The sequence below is a fragment of the Suncus etruscus genome, chromosome 17, assembly GCF_024139225.1.
Source record: "Suncus etruscus isolate mSunEtr1 chromosome 17, mSunEtr1.pri.cur, whole genome shotgun sequence".
Taxonomy (NCBI): Eukaryota; Metazoa; Chordata; class Mammalia; order Eulipotyphla; family Soricidae; genus Suncus; species Suncus etruscus.
In genome coordinates this window covers 52,214,572-52,234,978 of record NC_064864.1, presented here as the reverse complement: position 1 = coordinate 52,234,978, position 20,407 = coordinate 52,214,572, and positions in this window count along the sequence as shown.

Sequence of the window (20,407 nt, the reverse complement as noted above, 5' to 3'; positions counted from 1 at the left end):
ACATGAGCAGAAGCAACAAGGAAAAACGGTTTAGAAATTAATTATGGGTGTGTACATCTGGTAGATAGTATATTTCTATAGACTAATAAGTTTTGCAAATTAATTCCAGAGTATTTTGTTTGGAATGAGAGTATTTGCATTAAATATTTATAATATTGATAATTAAACTATAGATTCTAACTTTCTCTCTTCTGAGTTATTTTACATTGCTCATACCTCTTCTGTAACATTATTTTTCTCCTCTCTGCATATTCAAAACTTTGCCTGTTAATACTTTTAGTTGTCTATATAAACTTTAGTGCATACATTGCAAATTAAAAAACTTCTATGGCTAATAGTCACCTTGGTTTTGAGGTATCTAAAATGTGGTGTGTCTTCTGGCAATTATAACTATTTAAAATGTCCAAGTAGATCCTAGATGGTGAGAGAGGCATTTCTATGAAGTAAGATTCATAGAGAAAATAGAAAACTCTGGGGATGGTTGGGCACTGAGGAAGGGGGAACAATGATGAGGAAAGGTAAAAGGCTTAGAACAACCAGATAAACTCAGACTTTATCAACTTGTAGTCTCAAAGTGGGATGAACAAATTTATTTGAAAGTACTTAAAAGCATCCTACATGTTTTTAATGCTACACCCTATAACACGATTTCTTGTGAGTACTAATTAATTGGGTGGAAGTTAAAGAAAAATATGTCATCTCTTCAGCTTTATAGTATATCATTATATCTCTTGATCCTCTCTTGAGCTAGAGGCTAGCTTTAGCTGTCATGGGGTTGGGGGATACCCCATGTGGAAGGCCTTGTCCCTAACTTGGGTGCTCTGGGAGCCTTGATAGACCCCCAGCCTTCCCCTCTTCTGCCCCCGGCCTCCAGGCCTTCTGGGATGGAAGCCCAGGCGGCCAGACAAGGTGGGTGTCAGGGGGTCCCTCCTGGATGGGGTCCCAAGCTTTCTCCGCCCTTCCCTCAGCTCTAGGGTGGGAAGGGCACAGGATGTAGGGCAGACAGATCCTGGCTTCCGGCTCTCTCTCGATCCTCTCTTGAACTGGAGGCTAGCTCTAGCCGGCACGGGGTTGGGGGAGACCCCATGTGGAAGACCTTCTCCCTAACTTGGGTGCACTGGGAAATGTTTGGTCCTAACTTGGGATGTGCTGAGATTTGTTCGGTGTCGCTAAGTTTGTCACTGGCAATTTCTGACCACTCTGCATATGGAAAACCGCGAGGGGGCACTACATGTATTAAGAGTATTCCTTATCTTTATGTTATGTTTTGCGTATTCAGAATGTCCATTTTGTATTCTGCCCTTTCCCACACCCCTACAAAGCTCATTTTTACTCCTTAACTCTCTCACTTCCCCCAAACATCACTAACCCACATTACTCTTTTTAACTTCAGTATTGCACAATCCTAATCACAGACCAAAGCCATGCATTGTGTGTAACAACCCCAAACTGGGCCCGGAGAGATAGCACAGTGGTGTTTGCCTTGCAAGCAGCGGATCCAGGACCAAAGGTGGTTGGTTCGAATCCCGGTGTCCCATATGCCCCCACCCCACCCCACCCCCGTGCCTGCCAGGAGCTATTTCTGAGCAGACAGTCAGGAGTAACCCTTGAGCAATGCCGGGTGTGGCCCAAAAACAAAAAACAAACAAACAAACAAAAAAAAAAAAACCAAACTGTTTCAAAAGACTTAAAATGGACACGTATTTCTTTGAATATTTTGTTTTTTCTCTGACAACTATAAGTCTTACTAAATATTCTCTTATACAGTGACAATTCTAACCACTTTTTATCTTCTCTTTATGAGCTATTCAACCGGAATTTTGGTGAAAGAGTCTCCCAGTTTAATGCTTATGATTGTTGGACTTGTTCTTATGGCCCCCATATGCACCAATAACGCCACGTGGCATTGCTCCTTTTTTGTATAGGCACATTAAAATGGGAAAATACTATAATACAAATAAGATCCTATCTAATAGAGATTGGAATACACAAATCTGGTAGTGCAAAGGGACCTTACACCCTGAATATTGACATAATGACCTGGCACAGGTCTCAGAAGAAAGGGCATTTTCCATTCACCCCTGAACCAGGGAAGCCATCCACGAAACATCCAGGTTTGTCTATAACATCACCTGGAAGCAATCCTCTACCACGGAAGACCCTACCACTATTCAGACATCAACCTGCTCAAAAGAGACTTCCCTTAACACTGAGAAGACTAACAACAACGACCTGCTTACAGGACAGGACTTCCTGCATTGTCCTTTAATGGTGAGGTGAAACGAGAGGATGCTCCACATCCTGACTTTAATGTAGGATAGGCAGATTCCAGGATCTTTAATACAGAAACATGATACCAACAACAGAGACTGTGTGAAAAGTGTGTTGTCACTACGGACAATGTCTTGGATTGGACGATCTAACTTGCCTGGAGCCTAGAGTTGGTCTTATGCCAGGAAACTTCAGGGGTAGGGTCTCTGTATTTAGGCCAAGGTTATTCCTTTCCATGCCCCTCATATTTTGGTGGGTCTTGCAAACAATTGCCACTCTAACACCGTTTTTACTGTGCTCCTTTGACTCTAATCCTTAAAAAAAAAAACACTTAAAATTTGAGGTTAACTTAAGCTAATATGCATGTACATGGAAATGTAAAAAATACTATGCCTCTAATGTTTAAGGAGTTACCTAAGTTTTATGGCTTTAGATTGCCTTGTGTGCTGTTAAGAAATATAATGTGTTACAATCTGGGGTCTTGAGGGACAAAGTAATTGTACATGGATTCTGTTTTATTGATCTTAATGTTCTTTGGCTGAAAGTTCAAAGTTAAGATATCAGCAAGGACTGGGCCCGGAGAGATAGCACAGCGGCGTTTGCCTTGCAAGCAGCCGATCCAGGACCAAAGGTGGTTGGTTCGAATCCCGGTGTCCCATATTGTCCCCCGTGCCTGCCAGGAGCTATTTCTGAGCAGACAGCCAGAAGTAACCCCTGAGCAACGCAGGGTGTGGCCCAAAAACCAAAAAAAAAAAAAAAAAAAAAAAAAAGATATCAGCAAGGGGACTTCTTCTGAGAATTATGTTATGGGTTATTGTCCTTCCACTGTAACTTTACCTTGTCCTCTTTCTTTGCATCTTTTTTCTCATAATTAAAAATAAAAAATTAAAAAAATATATATTATATCATTATGTGGGAAGCTAGTATATATCAATATAGCTTGAATGAATCCTTAAAACACCTTGATTTTTTCTTAGATAAGGCAAACATGTGCAGGCCCTTGGGGAGCATGGGGAGCCCTTGGAAAGACATAAAGACCTTGAAGCTTTTGTCTTGAAAACATAAAGTGGGGGGTGGAGAGATTGCATGGAGGCAGGGCATTTGCCTTGCATGCAGAGAGAAGGTGGTTCAAATCCTGGCATCTCAAATGGTTCCCAGAATCTGCCAGGAGCTATTCCTGAGCATAGAGCCAGGAGTAACCTCTGCGCTGCCAGATGTGATCCAAAAACAAACAAACAAAAAACATAAAATGGGAGCAGATTAGAGGTTTAAATACTAAATACCATGTATTGCTTCTTCACTCCCCTAGAAAGTTTGATCCTCAGAATATTTCCTTATAAATTCCTTTCAGGATCTGGACCTATATAGCACAGCTGTAGGGTGTTTGCCTTGCACTGGGCTGACCCGAAACAAACCTAGTTTTGATCCCCTGCATTCCATATGATCCCCGGAACATGCCGGGAGTGATTTTTGAGCACAGGTTTGGCGCCATATAGTAGATAACTCCTTTCACATGATCTATAATATAGCATTTGATATTGGGATAACTGATACAAATATATTACATATATTCAATGTTTGACAAAATAGATGCTGATAATATTATAGTAGTGCCATTATTAACATAAGACCTTCTAGAAAGACATGATCACATTTGCTCAAAAATCAGCATACAGCCCTTTCAAAAATATTCTTTCCTATGTACGACTAACAACATTTTCATTTCTTAGACATATTTATTTAAACATTTAAATTTTTTTTAATTTTTATTGAGACCTTTGTGAATTACAACTCCTTTGTATTAGAAATTCAGGCATGGGGCCGGAGAGATAGCATGGAGGTAAGGCGTTTGCCTTTCATGCAGAAGGTCATCGGTTCGAATCCCGGCGTCTCATATGGTCCCCTGTGCCTGCCAGGAGCAATTTCTGAGCATGGAGCCAGGAATAACCCCTGAGCATTGCCGGGTGTGACCCAAAACCCACAAAAAACAAACAAACAAACAAAAAAAGAAATTCAGGCATACGGTGACAGTGAATTAGGACTATTCCCATCACTAGTGTTGACTCCCTCCAATGTTTCCATCATGCATCTCATACCATCACCCTTAGCTTTCTTGCCTACCAGTGTAACAAACCCACTTTAATTTTATATTGTTATTTCTTTTTTTTAACTTTAAAACTTTTTTTTAATAAGGAAGTATTACTATTCTAAACTCAAACACATTCAATGCTTAGTATAAACATTTAAAATATTTTATAACTTATTTATTTTCTTTGCTTGGGGTATTGGGCCATATCTGGCATTGCTCAGAGGTTTCTCATTGCTCTGTGCTCAAGATTTACTCCAGATGGGTTTAGGATTAACACAAGGTTGGCTGCATATAAGGTAAATGCCTTATAGACTATATTATTGATTTTGGTTTCTTTTAAACATTTCTTTTCCAAACAACGTTTTGTCTATAGATTTATATTTGCTTTGAGCTTTAGAAAATTTGAAAAAGTAAGTCCATTCTCTTCTCAGTTATTATATAAAATCTCCCAAATACTTACTAAATTTTATAGTCCAGGATTGTCTTTATCAAGAACTAGAGTAATATATTTGAAATTGGAAATCACAAGTCTCTCTCTGTCATAGTTGATTGAAGCCTAAGTTATAACAAGTATCAATTTAGTAAAAAAAAAAAAAAAAAAAGAAAAGGTCTATTATTACTGAGAAAATCTTTCCCTAATACTCACAAGCAATTTTCCACTAGCTCAACAACTACTTACAACTTATTTTGTTTAAAAAACTCAATATAAATGTGAATTCAGTCTCCCTTGTTGCAATGATGTTAGATATAGGCTTTCCTGTCAAACTCTATTGGTTGCAATTTTATTTGAATATCTGTTTATTAATCATTTTGTCAAGTTTGCAAAAGGGAAAGTGGATAGAGTTAACATAATCTGGAGTTACTTCACGTGAATTTGAATTAGTTCTTGAATTATTTCCGGTCAAGACACAGAATATAAGAGCTACCTTTAAACTCAAATTTAACTCAAAAAAGTTAAAATTTTAAAAAGAAAGTAACAATATATATGCTGAAGTTTCAAAAACTCAAACTGATAATGAGTTGAGGAATGTCTAGTGTGGGAACTGAGCTTGTACCCTGGCATGGTCTAAAAGGTACAATTGAAATTTTAGGCCATAGGCAATATATTATTAGCAGGCTCCAAAATTAATGGGCTGAATATCTCAGAGTCAGGAATATGATGAACGTGGCTCTTTCTAAGAGCTTTTTCTGCTCTGATGATTTTATATCAACTCTCTAAACATCAACTATTGAGAGGTCTTTTGTTATGGATACAAAATGGTATGTTGAGCTGACATTCTGAACTTCACTTTACAAACTACTATTTGAATTTGAGTTAATCAAATTTGCATTTTTGCTTTAATATTATTTTTCATTATATAAAGTTTCAACACTAAGATAACAAGGTCAAACAAGTCTATAATTTTTATGTTTGTTACCTGCCCAGATAAATTTTTTTATCTTTATTTAAACACCGTGATTACAAACATGATTATAGTTGTATGATTACAGTCATGTAAAGAGCACCCCCCTTCACCGGTGCAACATTCCCACCACCAATTTCCCAGATCTCCCTCCTCCCCACCCCCCTACACCTGTACTCGAGACAGGCTTTCTACTTCCCTCATTCATTCACAATTTATGATAGTTTTCAGTGTAGTCATCTCTGCAACTGCACTCATCACTCTATGTGATGAGCTGCATGTCCTGAGCTGCACCTACCAGCCCTCATCTCTCTTGTCTCTGAGATACTGTTAAAAATGTCCTTCATTTTTCTTAAAGCCCATAGATGAGTGAAACCATTCTGCGTCTTTCTCTCTCCCTCTGACTTACTTCACTCAGCATAATAGATTCCATGTACATCCATGTATTGGAAAATTTCATGACTTCATCTCTCCTGATGGCTGCATAGTATTCCATTGTGTATATGTACCACAGTTTCTTCAGCCACTCATATGTTGAAGGGCATCTTGGTTGTTTCCAGAGTCTGGCTATTGTAAATAGCGCTGCAATGAATATAGGAGTAAGGAAGGGATTTTTGTATTGTATTTTTGTGTTTCTTGGGTATATTCCTAGGAGTGGTATAGCTGGATCGTATGGAAGCTCAATTTCCAGTTTGTGAAGGAATCTCCATATCGCTTTCCATAAAGGTTGTACTAGACAGCATTCCCACCAGCAGTGAAAAAGAGTTCCTTTCTCTCCACATCCCCGCCAGCACTGCTTGTTTTCCTTTTTTGTGATGTGTGCCAATCTCAGTGGCGTGAGGTGGTACCTCATAGTAGTTTTGATTTGCATCTCCCTGACGATTAGTGATGTTGAACATCTTTTCATGTGCCTTTTGGCCATTTGCCTTTCTTCTTTTTCAAAGTGTCTGTTCATTTCTTCTCCCCATTTTTTGATGGGGTTAGTTGTTTTTTTCTTGTATAATTCTGTCAGTACCTTGTAAATTTTGGATATTAGCCCTTTATCTGATGTGTATTGGGTGAATAATTTCTCCCACTCAAGTGGGTGGCCTTTGTATTCTGGGCACTATTTCCTTTGAGATGCAGAAGCTTTTCAGCTTAATATAGTCCCATCTGTTTATCTCTGCTTCCACTTGCTTGGAAAGTGCTGTCTCCTCCTTAAAGATGCCTTTAGTCTCAATGTCCTGGAGTGTTTCACCTACATGTTGTTCTATATACCTTATAGTTTCAGTTCTGATATCAAGGTCTTTAATCCATTTGGATTTTACCTTTGTACATGGTGTTAGCTGTGGGTCTGAGTTCGCTTTTTTGCAAGTGGCTAACCAGTTGTGCCAACACCACTTGTTGAATAGGCTTTCCCTGCTCCATTTAGGATTTCTTGCTCCTTTATCAAAAACAAGGTGGTTATATGTCTGAGGAACCTTCTCTGAGTACTCAAGCCTATTCCACTGATCTGAGGGTCTGTTTTTATTCCAATACCATGCTGTTTTTATAACTGTTGCTTTGTAATACAACTTAAAATTGGGGAAAGTAATGCCTCCCATATTCCTTTTCCCAAGGAGTGCTTTAGCTATTCGAGGTTGTTTGTTGTTCCAGATGAATTTCAGAAGTATTTGATCCACTTCTTTGAAGAATGTCATGGGTATCTTTAGAGGAATCGCGTTAAATCTGTACAATGCTTTTGGAAGTATTGCCGTTTTAATGATGTTGATCCTGCCAATCCATGAGCATGGTATGTGTTTCCATTTCCACGTGTCCTCTCTTATTTCTTGGAGCAGTGTTTTGTAGTTTTCTTTGTATAGATCCTTCACATCTTTAGTCAGGTTGACTCCAAGATATTTGAGTTTGTGTGGAACTAATGTGAATGGGATTGTTCCCTTAATGTCCATTTCTTCCCTATCATTATTAGTGTATAAAAAGGCCATTGATTTTTGTGTGTTAATTTTGTATCCTGCCACTTTGCTATACAAATCTATTATTTCTAGAAGCTTTTTGGTAGAGTCTTTAGGGTTTTCTAAGTAGAGTATCATGTCATCTGCAAACAGTGAGAGCTTGACTTCTTCCTTTCCTATCTGGATTCCCTTGATATCTTTTTCTTGCCTAATCGCTATAGCAAGTACTTCCAGTGCTATGTTGAATAGGAGTGGTGAGAGAGGACAGCCTTGTCTTGTACCAGAATTTAGAGGAAAGGATTTTAGTTTTTCTCCATTGAGGATAATATTTGCCACTGGCTTCTGGTAGATGGCTTTGACTATATTGAGAAAGGTTCCTTTTATTCCTATCTTGCTGAGAGTTTTCATCAAGAATGGGTGTTGAACCTTATCAAATGCTTTTTCTGCATCTATTGATATGACCATGTGATTTTTATTTTTGTTGTTGTTTATGTTGTGTATTATATTGATAGATTTACGGATGTTAAACCAGCCTTGCATTCCTGGGATGAAACCTACTTGATCAAAGTGAATGATCTTCTTGATGAGGCACTGGATCCTGTTCACCAGGATTTTGTTGAGGATCTTTGCATCTGTGTTCATCAGGGATATTGGTCTGTAGTTTTCTTTTTTGGCAGCATCTCTATCAGGTTTTGGTATTAAGGTGATGTTGGCTTCATAAAAGCTATTTGGAAGTATTCCTGTTTTTTTGATTTCATAAAAGAGCCTGGCCAGAATTGGTAGTAGTTCCTCTTGAAAGGTTTGAAAGAATTCATTCGTGAATCCATCAGGGCCTGGGCTTTTGTTTTTGGGTAAATTTTTGATTACAGTTTTAATTTCCTCAATAGTGATGGGGGTGTTTAGATATGCTACCTCTTCTTTATTCAACCGTGGAAGGTTATATGAGTTCAGAAATTTATCCATTTCTTCCAGGTTCTCATATTTAGTGGCATAGAGTTTCTCAAAGTATTCTCTGAATACCCTTTGAATCTCTGCAATATCTGTAGTGATCTCCCCCTTTTCATTTCTAATACGCGTTATCAAGTTTCTCTCTTTCTTTTGCTTTGTGAGTTTTGCCAATGGTCTATCAATCTTGTTTATTTTTTCAAAGAACCAACTTCTGCTTTCGTTGATTTTTCGGATTGTTTTTTGGGTTTCTACTTCGTTGATTTCTGCTCTCAGCTTTGTTATTTCCTTCTGTCTCCCTATTTTTGGGTCCTTTTGTTGAGCACTTTCTAGTTCTATTAGCTGTGTCATTAAGCTACTCAGGTAAGCTCCTTCTTCCTTCCTGATGTGTGCTTGCAAAGCTATAAATTTTCCTCTCAGTACTGCTTTTGCTGTGTCCCATAAGTTCTGATAGTTTGTGTCTTTATTGTCATTTGTTTCCAGGAACCTTTTGATTTCCTCCTTGATTTCATCTCGGACCCACTGGTTATTGAGTATGAGGCTGTTTAACTTCCAGGTGTTAAATTTTTTCTTCTGTGTCCCTTTGCAGTTCAGAGCCTTGTGGTCAGCAAAGGCAGCCTGCAAAATGTCTATCTTTTTTATTTTATGGAGGTATGTTTTATGTGCCAGCACGTGATCTATCCTGGAGAATGATCCATGTTCATTGGAAAAGAAAGTGTATTCAGGTTTTGTGAGGATAGAGTAGATATATATATCTACTAGGCCTCTTTCATCCATTTCTCTTTTCAGGTCTAGTATATTTTTGTTGGGTTTCCATTTGGTTGACCTATCAAGTGTTGACAAGCCTGTGTTGAGGTCTCCCACAATTATTGTTTTATTATTGATATCCTTCTTCAGATTTGTCAACAATTGTATTAAATACTTTGCTGGACCCTCATTCGGTGCGTATATGTTTAGGAGAGTGATTTCTTCTTGCTGTACAAATCCCTTGATTAGTACATAATATTCATCTTTGTCCCTTACAACTTTTCTGAGTATAAAGTTTGTGTCATCTGATATTAGTATGGCCACCCCCGCTTTTTTAAGGGTGTTGTTTGCTTGAATAATTTTCCTCCAGCCTTTGATTTTGAGTCTATGTTTATTCTGACTATTCAGGTGTGTTTCTTGTAGACAGCAGAAGGTTGGCTTCAGCTTTTTTGATCTATTTCGCCACTTTGTGCCTCTTAACTGGTGCATTTAGTCCATTGACATTGAGAGAAATAATTGTCATGGGATTTATTGCCATCTTTGTGTAGAAGTTTGGTGTGTTTTTTGTTCTGTCTTGTTTTTAGAGTAGATCTTTCAGTTTTTCTTTTAATGCTGGTTTTGAGTCTGCAAAGATTTTGAGCTGTTGTTTATCTGTGAAGCCGTGTATACATCCTTCAAACCTGAAACTTAGTTTTGCTGGGTGCAGTATTCTTGGCGAAGCATTTATTTCATTGAGTTTTGCCACTACATCCCACCACTGCCTTCTGGCCTTGAGTGTTTCTGGTGACAGGTCTGCTGTAAATTTCAAGGATGCTCCCTGGAATGTAATTTCCCTTTTCGATCTTGCTGCTTGCAGTATTCTATCTCTATCGGTGGGTTTCATCATGGTGACTAGGATGTGTCTTGGGGTGTTTCTACTGGGGTCTTTTTTAGCTGGTACTCTTCGGGCATGCAGGATTTGGTCACATGTTTTCTTTAGCTCTGGTAGTTTCTCTGTGATGATGTTCTTAACCATAGATTCTTCCTGAAGATTTTCTTCTTGGGTCTCTGGAACTCCAATGATTCTAAAGTTGTTTCTGTTGAGCTTATCAAAGACTTCTATTTTCATCTGCTCATATTCTTTGAGTAAATTTTCCATTGTCTGATCATTTGATTTGAGGCTTTTTTCCAATCTCTTCTGCTGTGTAAAGTTGTTATGCATCTCGTCTTCTAAAGCACTAATTCTATCCTCAGCTGCTGTTAACCTGTTGGAAAGCTCATCCATTATGTTCTTCAATTCGTCTACTGAGTTTTTCAGACCTGTTATCTGATCTGATATTTCAGTTTGGAGTTTTCTGATTTCTATCTTCATATTCTCTTGATTTTTATTAGTGTTCTGATTTATACTTTCTTTGATTTCTGTTAGCAACCTCCATATTTCGTCTCTAAACTCCATTTCTGAAAGACTGCTTAGGTAGTTGGCCATTGTTGGGTCATCAGAGTTTCCATCTTCATTCTCTATGGTTGAAGTTGGTCTGCGTAGTCTCCCCATTGTCACGCTTACGCTGTGGGTTTTTCTACGTGTTGTGGTGGTACTCATTGACTAGGTGGAGTCCCAAAATGTCTGCCGGGCCTAGGGGTCCAGCAGTCAGCCTGATCCGCAACTCCGGCCCCCAAACACTCACCTCAGCCGAGGCAAGCCGTCAGGGGATGCCAGGAGAAGTCCCCAAATGTCTGCCAAGCTAAGGAAACCAGCACAATCCACAACTCCAACAGAAAACACAGCCCCAGATAAATGTTTTAAAATATGAAATAATTTACATTTAGAGCTGGTGAGTATACTAATATTTTATAACCTTGTCTAATTTTCTTAGCAATGCACATCTTTTGTTTTTTCGTATTTGTTTGAGGTGAGTAAATACTTAAGATAATATTACTTGCCTTATTTGATAATAATCAATATTTAATTAATTATATATATTTAATATATAAATATATATTTAATAGAAGTCCATGTATTTCCTCCAAGTAGCATGACAGGTTCTTAGAAGATATTTCAGTCTTCTCATTTCAGCTTCTCATTGTCTAGGTTCATATACTTATTTATGTACTTAGGTATCATTAAGGTATGGACAGCCATATTATCTTTGAGACAGAACCAAGCATGGCATAGTGCCAAAAATAGAGATATCATAACCTAATTCTTTTGATATTACTTCAGATGAGACAACCAAAAAGCAATAGAAAATTTGTTTTAAGGTCACTTATGTTCAAATTGAATTATATTTATCCTGTGTTAAAGGTTTTATAAACTTGTATACTTTCTAAAATGTTAGGAAATATTAATTCTTTTTTTTTTTTTTTGGTTTTTGGGCCACACCCGGTGACGCTCAGGGGTTACTCCTGGCTATGCGCTCAGAAGTCGCTCCTGGCTTGGGGGACCATATGGAACGCCGGGGGATCGAACCGCGGTCCGTCTCCTAGGCTAGCGCAGGTAAGGCAGGCACCTTACCTCGAGCGCCACCGCCCAGCCCCAGGAAATATTAATTCTTATATGATGTAAATATACAAAATAATATGAAGGGCAGGTGTGCAGTACAGCATGCTTGCTTCCAGTCATACTGAGTTTGATGCCCACATTCCTTATAATTCCAATAACTTGCCAGGAGTAATTCCTGAGTGCAAAGCTAGGAATATCTTCTGAGTACCATTGCATTTTTCCTGCCCCAAAGTAAATATTAGGGAATAATGCAAGGAATACCATATGTTAATAGATTTATCAAATTTCTTAAATTTTTATTTTCTACCTAAAGTTCTAAATTCTCTTGTTTATTTTCTATAATTTTACACATAACTAGATTGAGAAAATTTTATGGTTTCATTATAGCATTATGTTCTACTTACAATTTTTTCAATTTAAAAGAATTTTCTTAAGTCAGTATCTCATAGTTTTTAACTCATTTATTATATAATGGAGGACTTTTAAAAATTATTAGGTTGCTTGATAGTATCATTTACCCTATATGTTTGCTGTATATGTAGGTAAATGCAAATTATGTTCCTAAAAGTAATTAATGTGAAGTAGAAAAGTTATTTTCTAATGAAGAATATGTATTGTAATTTAATAGTGTCATCAATACTGAGCTTTTATCCCAGGCAAGACTTTTTCTTGTAGGTTTTTGTACCCAGCAGAACCAAAACAGGTGAAGTTAAGGAAGAGAAGAAAAAAAAATTGGAGATAAATAGGCTATGAGGTAATATTATAGAGGCCTTAAACTAGTAAAGGAAATACAGGCTTCCTCATTGTTTTTAGAGATAGACTGTGGGGGGTGGAATGAGGTCACAGAGATGATGGAGCATGACACTCACACCCAAATGCACCAGCAATATAATATAGTACCATTTCTTTTTCCAAAGGCATTCTAGTAAAAGGGAAATTTTACATATAGAAACAAGCACTTACTTATTAGGGATAAGAACTCATACATTTTACAATACAGGGGTACCTCCCACCTTGAACATATGTCATGTGTTGCCTAATTAGACGGCATGTGATCAGACAGTGACAGTTCAACCCCAAACCCTAGATCTCAGATAGAACTAACACAGTTCTCTTCAACAGCTCCAGGAACCAAACTCCCTCTAGGACATTCTTAATACTGCTCTGACACCAACATGTACCAGTTTTGATATAACATCCTGGCAATGAGGAAATGGCAACAACTTGGTCTAAGAACAGGTTGTCTTACTTCACCACCTAATAGTAAGATGAAAACAGAAGACACGCTTGATTTGTACAAAAGCCAAGATCGCTAACTACAGAAGACTACTCTGACAACCATGACTGGGCAGAACTTATCCTGGGACCAATAAAAAAGACCCTAGTCTAGGATTTGGCCTACAATCTGTACAACAATCAAGATCTGTAATTCCAGAAGTCTGATTGAGACAACTGCAACTGAGCAGAACTTCTGAAAACATAATGAAAGACTCTATGCTAGGCTTTGTCCTCTGATTGGTGCAAAACCAAGACCACCAACTACAAAGTTAAAATTAAAACAAAGTGATGAAACAGAACTTCTAGAACCATAAAGAAAGACTCCATCCTAGGCTCCATCCTATAACCTGTGAAAATACCAATATCTCTAGTTAGAGGTCTGATTTTATCATCTGCGGCTGAGCAGAAAGTTTTCAGACTTCACAAAGGGATCTAGGGGAGAATAAAAGAGCATGTACGAAGCTTGTAGTTATACCCATGACAGATATACATATATCCATATATGAATATGGAGAGACTCTGTATCTCTAGGGAAAGGGAATTCCCTTTCTAATCTCCCCAATATTTAATGTGCCTATGCAAAAAAAAGTAGCACAAATTAATTTATTTTGTTATTGTTTTTGCTTTATCTGTGTGTGTGCTTTGTTTTGTTTTTATTTTGGGACTGTGATTATTGCTCGGTTGTTGTCTTTATTGCTGTGGTGCTTTTCAGGTTTTTGGTTTGATTTTTTTTGTATTGTTATGTTTTTTTCCTTTTTTCACTTTCTTTTCTTAAATTGGTATTTATAAACTCTAGAAAGATTCCTCCTGTTTTTTGCTTGTTTGATTTTTACCCCGTTTTTTATTTATTTTTTCTTTTCTTCAAACAGAACACATAACCTGAACCATCTTATTATGCCTCACAAATTGAGGGGGAAATAATGGAGGGTACCAAGTCCAAACAGTCATATGAATATTAATTAGAAATAAAAAAAATCAGACTTAAATACCAAATCCAAAACCAATGATAACAGAATCGCTACACAATCTACAACAAGCTAGACACAGAAGGGACCACTTATACTAGCAGCCCGAGGGGCAAAAGAGGGGGATATGGGATGTATGCTGGGAAAAGGGGTGGAGGGAGGACAACATTGGTGGTGAGAATGCCCCTGTTTCAATGTCACTATGTATCTGAAATATTACTGTGAAAGATTTGTAATCCACTTTGGTCAAAATAAAAATTATTTTAAAAAATGTCATCAATACTAACAAATGTTGGAACAAAATGGCCTCATTGTGTTTTCTTCATGTTGCATGAGTTGCCAAAATTTTTTTTCTTTAATTGCTATTAAAATGCATAAACTATATTGTTGAAGGATACTCTACAAAATAATTGGTTCAATTGACAAGTTCAAAGTCTTCTTTTTTGTTTTTGTTTTTTTGGCCACACCTGGTGACACTCAAGTTTTATTCCTAGCTATGTGTTCAGAAGTCGCTCCTGGTTTGAGGGACCATATGGAAAGCTGGGGGATCAAACTGTGGTCTGTCCTAGGCTAGCACGGGCAAGGCAGATGCATTACAGCTTGTGCCACTTCTCAGGCCTCAAAGCTTTTCTGAATAAATGAAAAAAAAAAAAAAGAAAAATTAAGTAGTCTTTCCATCTAATGAGTGTTTCAATTGTATTCTGAGCTGAATCTTAGAAAGAAAATATCTACCATCTTTATTTGGTCAAAACTAAGAAAATATTTGAACCTGTAACATTTCTAAACCATTTTAAAGAAATAATATTTTAAAGGGATAATATTGTTAGTTATAATAGTTTAATTCCTTAATATATAAATGAAGTCACTACTGGAAATGCTCATATTAGAGCATGGCGTACTAGATACTGAAATTGGACATTGACACAAGTCATTGTGCAAGGCAGACACCTTTATCCATGTACTATTTATCTGGCCCCATGCTAATTTGATTCTGAAGCTATATTGTCAGCTCCCTCTACTTCACACCAAACTTTATGATGCATTCATATCTGAACTTCTATGGGAATGATATATATGTCATCAACTTATTGTGACCTCAGATTAGTCACACCAGCTTTCTTTTCAAGGGAGAATTATCAAAAATATGTTGCATATCATGATGTTGGGATGAATATCAGATGTTATAATTGTAGAATTTTGGAATAAATTGTTAAATATTCACAAGAAGATGACACCTTGTATCCCATCTGTAGCTATGCAATAAACATTTTTGGGGAACAAAATTATTTTCTCCTTTTCCCTCCTGCACTTCATATCCTGAAGTCTGCCACCACTAGGAAATTCTGAAAGTGAAAGGATAAAGGAGGAGGCCTTTAGCTCCATGTGTGAGAGAGAGAAATTGCGAGGGAAAAAGGCAAAGCAAGCAGCATATTGCAGATGCTATATCAAAGGCCACGCCTAGCAGTGTGGTGGTGGTGGTGGTGGTGGTGGTGGTGGTGGTGGTGGTGGTGGTGGTGGTGGTGGTGGTGGTGGTAGAGGTTGTGGTAGCTGGCTTTTGGCTCATGGCTATCAGGCAGGCTCTGCTCCCATCTCTACCCTTCCCCCCTCAAAAAAAAAAAACAAAACCCAAAACCAGCTTTTCCTAAATGCCTGGACAGATGTCCAGTACAGAAGGCATTTTCAAGGGACTTGTTCAGGGGTGTGTCCCAGTAATTACTATTAAAGTGTGTGCCATGCCCAGTGGCTAAAATTCAGTAAAATTATCATTTAGAGGGCGTCATCTTCCTCCAATGATACACTAAGCACTTTTCTTAAATGAATCTACATTAACTATATTGACAAATACAGAACTCGAATAGATATATGGTAGGGCAGGAGCAATAGTACTCTAGGCTAACGTCTGGCACACAATGTGAGTTGCATTTTCAAAAAGAATAATTGTCAAAGCACTTTCCTAGATGAAAAAATAGAATTGCAAGAGAACTAGAATATGTCACATAAGAGGAAATTAAGAAAGGTCAATGTCAAGTCCTGTGGTAAGAACAATGGGGAAGAATCCTTTAGAAATATTTTATGCACTGGTTTGGAGAAATTTAATAGCTATTTTAGGGTTTAAGTAGTTAAATATATCTATTATATAAATTATAAATTTGCATCACAGGTGATACTAGAGTTAGGACTGTAGTCATTCTCTTTGTTATTAAGTCCTTAATACAATACATAGTGTAGTGATAGAAGTAGCATTAATGTTGCTCAGAAATGTTAATATTCAGGAAAATAAATAATAAAGTTAGAGAGTATCTGAGTTCTTTTTATTGTTTGAAGTTGATTGGGCCTATTTCTCAATATATCTTACATCGACACATTGACATCCTCAGGCCAATGACAATTGGTCAATGAGAAGAGCTTGCCTTCATGATCTATTCTGGATCTACTTATCACTAATGGTCAAAGTTTAATAACAATACATTAAAACTTAGGGATTCATTGTATGAATTTTATGGAAATACAATGCATTTTTAAAAGGTAAAGCATAAAAACAATAATCTTCAAAATGTGCAGGCAAAGCTGTAGTTATAAAACATGTATGATATTATTGAAATCAAAATCTCACTTTCAGTTTAGTCTTCGTTGTATTAAGGTAGCTTGAAAATGAAAATTCTTGTAATCAGTTCTATTTAATATATTTGCTTTGTTTAAGTAAATGAAGCATCCATTCCTTATGATCCCTGTCCCACAATGTTATTAAAATATTTCTTGTACAAATTAAAAATCTCTTTCAATATAACCCTCCACAGCATATGTACTGTGCAGGCAATTAACACTGAAGAAAGCAATCAAAAAGAAGCAAAAGAAACTGCCCGGTCTTTGCTTCACAAAGTTTTGCTTGTTGGTGGAGGCAATCACTGATACATTTTCTGTCATCTCTCTCTACTAGCTAATTCCTTGTACTTCTAGAAGTCTCATTCAGAGGAACTGGGAGACTGAGGTTCTTCCCTGGAGTTTTTAGACCTATAAGTTCAAGTTTTAAGAAAAAAAGACATTATTGTAATAATGCTTATAAACAATAGAGATGAGAGCTGGAAGGACTGAATCATGCCATGAAGCTCACCACAAAGAGTGGTGAGTCCCAGAGATAAATAACTACATTTAGGACTATCATGACAATGTTAATGAGTGAGAGAAGTATAATGTCTGTCTCAAATACAGGCAGGGTGTGTGGGAGTAGGGATATAGGGGCACTGGTGGTAGGAATGTTGCATTGGTGAAAGAAGGGTGTTCTTTTTATGACTAAAACCCAACCACAAACATGTTTGTGATCATGGTATTTAAATAAAAATATATATAAAAGAAAAGACTGGGGCCAGAGCAGTGGGGCAAGCGGTAAGGCCTGCTTTGCATGCTCTAGCCTAGGACAGACTGTATTTTGATTCCTCAGCATCCCATATGGTCTCCCAAGCCAGGAGCAATTTCTGAACACATAGCCAGGAGTAACCCTTGAGCATTACCAGGTGTGGCCCCCAAAAAACCAAAAACAAACAAACAAAAAACTACTAATCACATCTAAAGCTAAAAATCACATCTAGGTTGCATAATGTCGCATTTTCTTGTCATGTACTCTTAGACATATTTAACCTGTGACCCTAATATTTCCTTCATTTTTTCAGAAAAAATTAAAGCACTGTGGTTTACAAAATTATTGACAGATGAGTTTTAGACATAAACTATTCCAATATAAACCCTATCACCATTGTCAATTCTCATCACCAGTTCCCTTATATAATCTGCATGCCTGCTTCCACCAATCCATGCCTGCCATCTTGGCATGCACATTACCAAGTTCAGTAGTTCTAACTTAGATCTCAAATTTTCAGTGTTGTTGAGTCTGTGTTTTGGATGTACTGCTACATTACTCCACATCACCAACATAACCAGAGTTCTGACACCTGTTCTCTGATTACTTTTCTTCCTCAACTTCTTTCTTCCTGTCTTGATTTCTTTCATCTTTTTCTTATTCTTCCCTTCTCTCTGGATAAGTAAAAACATCAAGCTTTACTTTATTACATTTATTTATACAAATATTTTATATATTACAGACATGTGAAATTATCCTGGTTGTCTTTTTTTCTTACTTACTTCACTCAACATGTTATCTTCCAATTCCAAACAGGTTGCAGCAAAATGTATGTTTTAATTATTCCTTGCAGTTGTATAATATCCCATTGTGTATATATACCTCATATTCCAAATCCATTCATCTGTTATTGGGCATGTATGTATATTAAATATCTTTGTTATTGTAGTAAGTGCAACAATGAATAATGGTGTGCATACATTCTTTTGAATGAATATGTTTAAGTACAAGGTATAAGTACACAAAAGTGGAACTGCTGGGTCATATACCAGCTCAATTTAAAGTTTACTGAGGAATATCCATATCATTTTCGACAGTATGTATTTTCTTTTAATTAATTAGTACCAAAATTTTTAAGAATCTTAGAATTCAGATATACTACTAAGATATACCAAATTCTTATTTTAAAGAATAAGAAATGTCTAAAAGACAAGCACATAAATTTATTTTTTAATGAAAGAATTGCTTCATCAATAAAGGAATCATTGAGATAAGGTATTAATTGATGGATTTTGGAGGGTAAGAAGTCTTAATTTAGCCAATAATATTCTTTGTTATCTAGCCATTATTCAGTATTTGAGGGATATTACTATAGCACAGATTAGTGATATGGCTTTCAAAAACATTTTCAGTTTCCATGATTTAATAAATTGTAATATTACGATTTCATTCATAGTGTGATCCAATATTCCACCCTCTTCCAGAGTGTTTCCTACTCTCCACTATTGCCTCAGGAACACCCCTGAATTTACTCCCTTCCATATACATATAATGGTATGCTCAGTAAATTTATAGATTCATTTGCTTAGGCCATTTTTATTCCATATTGAACTTCTATATACCCCACATATGAGAAATATATTTTTATATCTCTATCTCTTTTCTAGCTAACTTTATTCAGCATGATATATTTTTGTTTTTTCCAAATGGCAGCAAATGGCATAATTTGTCTTTATTTATTGTTGATAATATTTATTTGTGCATTTATTTCATGGTCTCTTTATCTAATCATTGATTCTTGGACATGTGGTTTATTTCCAAACATTGGTACTTGTGAATAATACTGCAATGAATATAGTGGTGCAGAGGTCTTTTCTTAGTAAAATTCCATGGCTCTTTTATTGAAAAAATACCAATGGGTGTATTTGAGAATTTATGTGAAAAATTGATGCTTAGTTTTTTGAGAAGTGTCCATAATTGTTTTTTAAAATGAAATAATCACATTTCCACCAGAAGTGAATGAAAATATCTTTCCCCCATATTGCACACCAAAACCACTTCTTTTTGTAATTTTGATGTATGCAATGTCACTGGTGTGAGGTAATATTTCATTGCTTTTTACATGTGACTATCTTTGATATTTAGTGATGCAAAGTATTTTTATTTACATATTAGCCATTTGCAAGTTTTCATTAAGAAAGCTTCTAGTCATATTTCCCTACATTTTTATGAGTATTTTTTCATGTTAACTTTTACAGGTATTTTATATATCTTTAAAACTAGCCCATTGTTATGTGAGTGCTGTGAAAACATTTTATTCACTTTGTGATCTTTATTGTGGTCATCATTTCTAACTTGGTGCAGAATCTTCATAATTTGATAAACTCTATTAGTTTATTTTTGCTTTCATATGCCTGGCAATATTGAATTATTGATGAAACCTCTAAAGTGAATATCATGCTGAATTCTATGTTTTTAATATAACTTACAGACTTAGGAATAATATAAAGGTCTTTAATAAATTTTGAATTTATTTTTGTCATGATATAAAATGGGGTCTGATTTCATTTTTGACAGTTTTAAACTATTTTTCCAAATATCATTCATTGAGGAATCTTTCCTTTTTCTACTTTATACTCCTTTATCAAAGATTAGCTTTCCATATACTTGAAAACTTGGCTTTGGGTTCTTAATTTTATTTCATAGATCTGAGAGTCTTTCTTTTACTGCTACACTGTTTTGATTATGTTCATGGATGTTCAAGGTTTTTTAATTGTTTTTTAAGTCAATGGTGCCTGCAATAACTACTGATTCTGTATTCATGGATCATCATGAGCAGGAAGAAGCCTATGCAATCATAGGTATCAAATCTGTATAAACTTCATGCAAGTCTAGTGCCCTATCATCTATATTATTTCTCCTACCTACCTTTATGGTTTCTATT